This window comes from Azolla caroliniana, unplaced genomic scaffold, assembly GCF_043228905.1.
Source record: "Azolla caroliniana isolate FFs.n. ecotype wild unplaced genomic scaffold, voAzoCaro1.0.p SCAF_8, whole genome shotgun sequence".
Taxonomy (NCBI): Eukaryota; Viridiplantae; Streptophyta; class Polypodiopsida; order Salviniales; family Salviniaceae; genus Azolla; species Azolla caroliniana.
Genome location: NW_028230443.1, coordinates 539,813 through 546,735, shown reverse-complemented (window position 1 = coordinate 546,735; position 6,923 = coordinate 539,813).

The window sequence follows — 6,923 nt, the reverse complement described above, 5'->3', positions numbered from 1 at the left end:
CAGGGTTGGTTTATGTGATGAGATGAGGCTACGATGAAGTTTAACTCATTTAGGTTCCTCTTGTACATCAGACATAGAGAGCACTAATCTCCAACGTGTCTCATGTCCTAGTACTTGTGGTCTCCATTGTCGTCATCATTCCTTGGCTTGCTATATAATTAGTCCTACACCTTGTTAGTGGAGATAAGGAGCTATGGAAAAAATTAATGATGTGGGATTGTCGTTCATCCTACACGCAAATATAAGGGTTGATTCCTTATGCTTTTGAAGCTTGAGCACTATTGTGGGTTAGCATTCTCCATTTGTCCAACGGTGGTGGAGTCTTTGTAGATAGTTACATGCTTCTCTTATATGTGGTTTAAAGTTTGGACAATTATAGGAATTTGTAATCTCTCCTTCACATTATGTGCAATCTTGCTTGTGGTACTATCACATAATTTGCAATATCTTTTGGATCTAGGTATGTGAAGTGCTCGTCGTACCTTGATCTCTAATTGGTAGGATAAGTTTGTAGATAGCTCTATAACAACTATGGGGTATGTAGATGACCATGTAGCTTGGATTTTTGTGTGAATCCATCTTGTAAGAAGTTCTTGCCTTTATGGAAGGCCATCTTTAGGGAATTGCCTTGATTGGTGTGAGCCAAGTCTTATGGGCATAGAGCTTCAATAGATCTCGCTACATTACCTTGTTCCTTTCATCATTTTGGAATAGAGTATGTTGTTGAATACTTCATCACTTATGACTCATGAGTACCATGATCCCTCTTTGTGTTTTGTTTTCACCATTTTCTTTGATACTTCAAAAGCCGTACGTGTAAAATAGTTCCAATCCAATTGATGAGGCTCATTTCTTGGAATAATGGTTATACAATTCAACACAATTCATGTCATGTGGGCGGGATGCTTTGTGACAACATCATAACTAGTGGGTGGAATAGAGCCCATATGGTGACACTATACATGAGTGCAAGGGTGATGATTATGGTGTTGAATAACCATACGTTTGTACAAGGATCTTGGAATTATGCCATAAAGAAAGATATATTATTGTCTACTCGGTCTATGGTGACGCCTTGTGTTAGAGCTAGATCCTAATGTAGCCATGAGATAAGGAAATATATTATTAGAAAATCGAGAGGAGAGAGAGAAAGAAGGGTGTCAATCTACCTGACCACCCCTGAGCGAAGGGATCGAGACGGACTCCAGCCTCAATCGGCGTCCCATACCACTGTCATGGCGTTGAGTTGTACCTGGTACTAGTGCGCTCGCTAGAAGAGTGGAATCACCACAAACATAGAGTCTCGACGTTGTCGATAATGTGTCAAATGTGGGTAGTTAGGCCTCATATTTATAGCCAGATCTAAGGCCCCCATGCAAGTTCACACTTCGCCTTAATGGGTTGTCTCAATCCCACAGATTAAAAGTAATCATTCCCTTCTTTACACTTTCGTTTAACCCTCACACTTTATCCACATGTATGGAATACTACGGTACAATCTTACTGCGGGATATTATATGGTCATGCCCGTAACATACTCCCCCTCTTTAAAACATTACACTCTTGCAATGAAAACTTAGGGAAGTTAGTTTTAAGGGTATTTTCTCGTTCCCATGTAGCATCTTGTATAGACTTATCCATCCATTTATAATTCTCAGATTATTTTAGAATGCAAATTTTTTGTTTTAACATCGAGAATTCTCTTTGGTACATGTGGTTTAAAGATAATTGTTCAAAAGTAACCAAAGTTTCAGTTGTGACTGTATTGTCGCAAAAACCAATAAGGTCTTTTAGACGACTTACATGGAAAACTAGATGGATTTCAACACCATCAGGAAGAGCAAGACAATAGGATGATGAACCAATGCGTTTGAGGATTGTAAAAGGTTCACAAAACCATGTGGCTAACTCAGTGCACTTACATGTAGACAAGGTCTTAGAATTGTAAGGTACGAGTAAAAATACCTTCTGTCTAGGGTTGAATACACGAGGTTGCCTATTATGATCATCATAAAAATGCGCTCTATCTTGAGTTGTTTTTATATTATCTCGTGCAATATGCAATATATCTTGCATATCCCGAAGAAAGTTTTGCGTACTTCGCAACTCATCATGATGTATATTAACATCAATCGGGGCTCGTGGCTGAAAACCATACATCAACATAAAAGGACTATATCCCGTCGATGTATGTTTGGAGTTGTCGTAAGCAAAATCCAAAATTGGGAGATAGCGTTCCCATTTTGTTGGCTTTGTACCAATGTATGCTCGAAGCATGTCCTCAATAATTTGATTTACTCGTTTTGTGTGTCCATTAGATTGAGGATGATCCATGGAGCTCATGTTCAATGTAGTTTCTAGCTTCTTAAAGACTTGCATCCATCTAGTAAACTTTGGATCTCTATCACTCACGATATTCATCGATAACCCATAAAATCAAAATAACTCTTCAACGAATTGGTAAGCCAATTCAAGAGCTGTTGTCATGGTTTTAGTACCAATAAATCTGGCCATTTTAGTTAGTTTATCAACCACAACTGAGATGGCATCATGGTCTTTTTGTGTGAGAGGAAGGCTAACAATAAAGTTCATGGATATACTTTCCCACTTATTATTGGGAATTTCCAAGGGAAGTCCAACACCTTTAAGTCGCTCGGCTTTGTTAACCTAACATTGGTGACATTTAGTCCTATAGCTATATATGTCAAGACGAATCTTAGGCCAGTAGATGTCAGGAATAGTACTAAAACAGAGAGAGAATTAGTACTAGAGAAGGGAAGTACTATTAGTACTAAGAGGACGGATTGTGGAAGACTCACGAGAGAGAGAGAGAGAGAGAGAGAGAGAGAGAGAGAGAGAGAATGATGATAATAGACAATATATTATGTGAAGAGTAAGTACAAAATAGCTATGAGGCTTAAGACTGGCGTTGAACCAATTTGGTTCGAAATAATGCCTTGTGCCTCTTTTTATAGTGTTCTCAGGAATAGTCCTGAAGCTTCTAGAATGTTTCAGAGAAATCTGGAATACACAATAATTTTCTGTTGTAAAACTTAAATGAAAAATAACATCTTACGTATTACAATAGATAATGTAATGGTCAAGAGATCGACCCATATAACATAAGGCTATGGGTTCAAGTCCTGCCATATCATGACACTATCCCCCCCTTAAGACGACAAGTGTCACGAGTCGGCGCTGATTGTGGACCGGTGTTGCGGAAATACGACGAGGATACGTGAACTTTGAGGCAGGACCCCGGGGCCTCCGACCGGAAGATATCAGATTCGTATGATTATATTAAGCAATTAATACAAAATGAGAAAGATTCATAAATTTCATTAATAAAGGGAAAGAAAGATTACAATTAATCCCAAGATTGGGATTACAAAAATTTGCTAATGGAGATGACTAGAGTAATAGACTAGAAGAAATGAAATATGGATTTAATTAGAATATTAGGGTTTTTAGCTTCAATTCGAAAATTAGGGTTTTTGAGTTATATGGCTTTGATTAGGAAATTAGGGTTTATGACTTCCGTAAGGAAATTTAGGGTTCTTGGCTTCGATAAGATAAGAGAGCTCCGAAGGAAAAGAAGAACAATATAATATGGAGAGAGCATATGAGTCTAGGAAAAAATAAATAAATGGAATTATATATGGAGTTCCTCGTTGATCATATGCCTCCACTTTTTGTTGCATGGCCTCTACTTTTAGTTGCATAACTTTTCTTTTCGTTGAATCTATTTTTAGTTGCATGGCTTTTTCTTTAGTTGCATGCGACCGTCCACTTGACCTTTACTTTAGTCTCTTTTACCTTTCTTTAAATAGCCACATGATCCTTTTATCCGTTCGATTTGCGTCCAACGTCGTACGGTCGCCGGTTCCGCCCGATCGCCGAATCCCTCGCCGGCCGGTTTCGGTTCTGGTTCCGGTTTGCTTGCCGGGTCCAGTTCCGGTTTTGCTTACCGACCGATTTCCAGTTTGCATACCGGTTCCGGTTCCGGTTTTGCTTACCGGCCGGTTTCCGGTTTGCATACCGATTCCGGTTCCGGTTTTGCTTACCGGCCGGTTCCGGTTCCGGTTTTCCTTACCGGTCGGTTCCGGTTTTGCTTGCCAGCCAATTCCGGTTTGCTTGCCAGTTCCGGTTCCGGTTTTGCTTGCCGGTTCCGGTTCCGGTTTTGCATACTGGCCGGTTTCCGGTTTGCATACCGGCCGGTTTCCGAATTTGTTTACCAGCCGGTTTCCGGATTTAGGGAATTTGGCCACCATCATCCATCAAGACAAAGTGGTCAAAGTGCTCTTAGAACAAATGAAAAATGAGGGAGCTCAAGGTGGTTATATAGCCAGGGCCTTAAGTTTCCTATCTATGTGAGATAGTTCTAATTTCTCTATCGTCTCAAACTTTATTTTCACATAACTTGATATGTATTTCTCCATTTTGTATATAGTAAAATACATTTTGAAGCTCTTGAGTATATCCATCTTTCTATAGTAAGCTACTAATCTAATCTATAATAATTATTTCATTATTTTTTTACATAGTGTGTGAAGATTCACACGACATTCGCCCCCACCAAACCTGCACATCCACCGGTATGTGCCAATTTTGGTGAGGATTCATTTTTGTTTACTATACTTTTTCATCAATGCTTAAGACTGAATCGTCAAAAGCTTCGAATCCAATTTCTATTCTATCTCTTCTCTTGAAGATCTTGATTCTTTTACCGGCAATTGGCAAGGCAAGTGGTGTACCATCTAGTTCTACTAAATGATATGTTGCATTATCTTCCACTTTCTTCACCACATATGGCCCAAACCATCGTTGTGAGAATTTTCGAGCTGTACCATGTTGGTTATCTAGGCTACTGTCATAGACTAGCACCCAATCTCCTTCAACGATTTTCCTCGGCCGAAGTCGATGTCGTTTATCGAAGTCTTTCTTGTTCTTTAGCCTTGCATTCTTTAGCCGCGCTTTAACCGCCTCTATATCTTCCAAATTCTGCTCTAATTGTCAAATCCTCAATGCTAGAAGATCTTCTCTACTTATCTCATCTTGCCATGGCAATGCAAACCATGAAATAATACTTTGTTCTACATGCATTATTGGCTTTTGTCCGAATATGAGCTCTGCCGGCATGTATCCCGTCACCGTGCTATGAGTAGTCCTGTCAGCCCATAGTGCAAATGGCAATAGACACGGCCATTCTCCTATTTTCCCATGGCAAGCTTTCACTAGAGCCTTCACAATCGGTCCATGTCCATGTTCCACCTTCCCATTTGCTTTCGGATTATACGCCATGGTAAGAGATAATTTGATTCCCATCCTCGAGAAGAATTCTCTAGCTTCATTGGCGTCCAACTCGCCTCTATTAGCCACTATCTTGCCGACGCATCCATATCTGCAAATAACATCTTCAAGAAGGAATCGGCATACCGATGATGTCTCCTTAGTTCTTAATGCTCGCCCTTCAACTTGATTGGCAAGATCCTCTCTCGCGAGCACAAGATACTTCATCTGCCCTCATCCCATTGGCATCATCACTATGTCCACCATCCACTTGTAATGCATAGCCAATGGGTAAGTCGGATGAAGTCCATCTCGATGGCGAATATTCGAAAACATTTGACATTCCTTACATGTTTCCACATAAGCTGCTACATCTTTGTAGATGCCCGGCCACCAATATTTCTCCTTAAGCTTCGCAAACGTAGCCCATATTCCTCGATGGCCTGCAAAAACACTATCATGAAATTCAGACATTAGTTTTTGTTGGTCTTCTAGCTTGCAGACAACTCTCATCGGAGTCCCATTCTTCTTTTTTGCATGCCTCCAAAGAGCTCCATCCTTAAGGAAATACTTGTATGCCTTCTTCCGAATTCGATGGAAGCCTTCCCTCGACCATGATTCATTTTTTTGGAGAGAACTCAAGTATTTCCTGATCTCCACGAATTCGCCTTCGTAGTCCTCTTCTATGAAAGTAGTCAACACCCGAGCATAGGAACTTGCAAAGAAATCCAAGCCAACATCATCTTCATCAGAATGTCGATCTTCTTCTCCGTCGTATCTCGCTCGTGATAGCATGTCTGCAACGACATTACGCTTCCCAGCTACATGACGGATCTCCGGGTTGAGTGATTTGATATATGCAATCCAACGCAACATGGCAATATCCGGTGTATTACAACCATATATCATACCCAAAATTGGTAGGCAATCGGTCTCAATTTTGACTTCTGCTCCAATAAGGTAATCACGATCAGATTTGATTGCCGAGACGATCCCCCATAGTTCCCTCTTCACTTGGGCATACCTTCTTTGCCTGTCACTTAACACTTTCGCGCCAAACCGAATTGCATATCGGTTGCAATCTTCATCTTCTTGGTTGATAACCCATCCAATTCCGATTGGACTAGTATCCACAGTCACGAAAATGGGCTTGCCGTATGAATAGTCCGCTTTCCGTAATGCAGGTGCCTCCATCAATAATTTCTTCAGCCTTCGGATGGCGATTGTATGCTCGCTCGTCCATTCGAACATCCGCTTCTTCTTTAGTAGACCATATAATGGCTCAGCAATGTGGGCGTAGTGTGGAATCCAAATATGATAAAACGCGCATGCTCCAAGGAACCTTTGAACCTCCGTTTGGGTTACACATTCTTCTTTCATGTCTTGGATTGCATTCACCTTGGATGGCGAAGGCTTCCGACTGTATGCTCCACACAAGTGACCTACCACCAGGATCTCCGGTTGCCTGAATGTGGATTTTTCTCTCGAAAATGTCAAATTCGCATCTTCGAGCCTTTGGAGCACCTTCTCGCAATCTTTCATATGATCCATGAAGAACTTTCTACATCCATCCTTATCTTTTGATTCATCCTTCTCTTCATCCGAACATCCTTTTATCGAAATATCATCTAAGA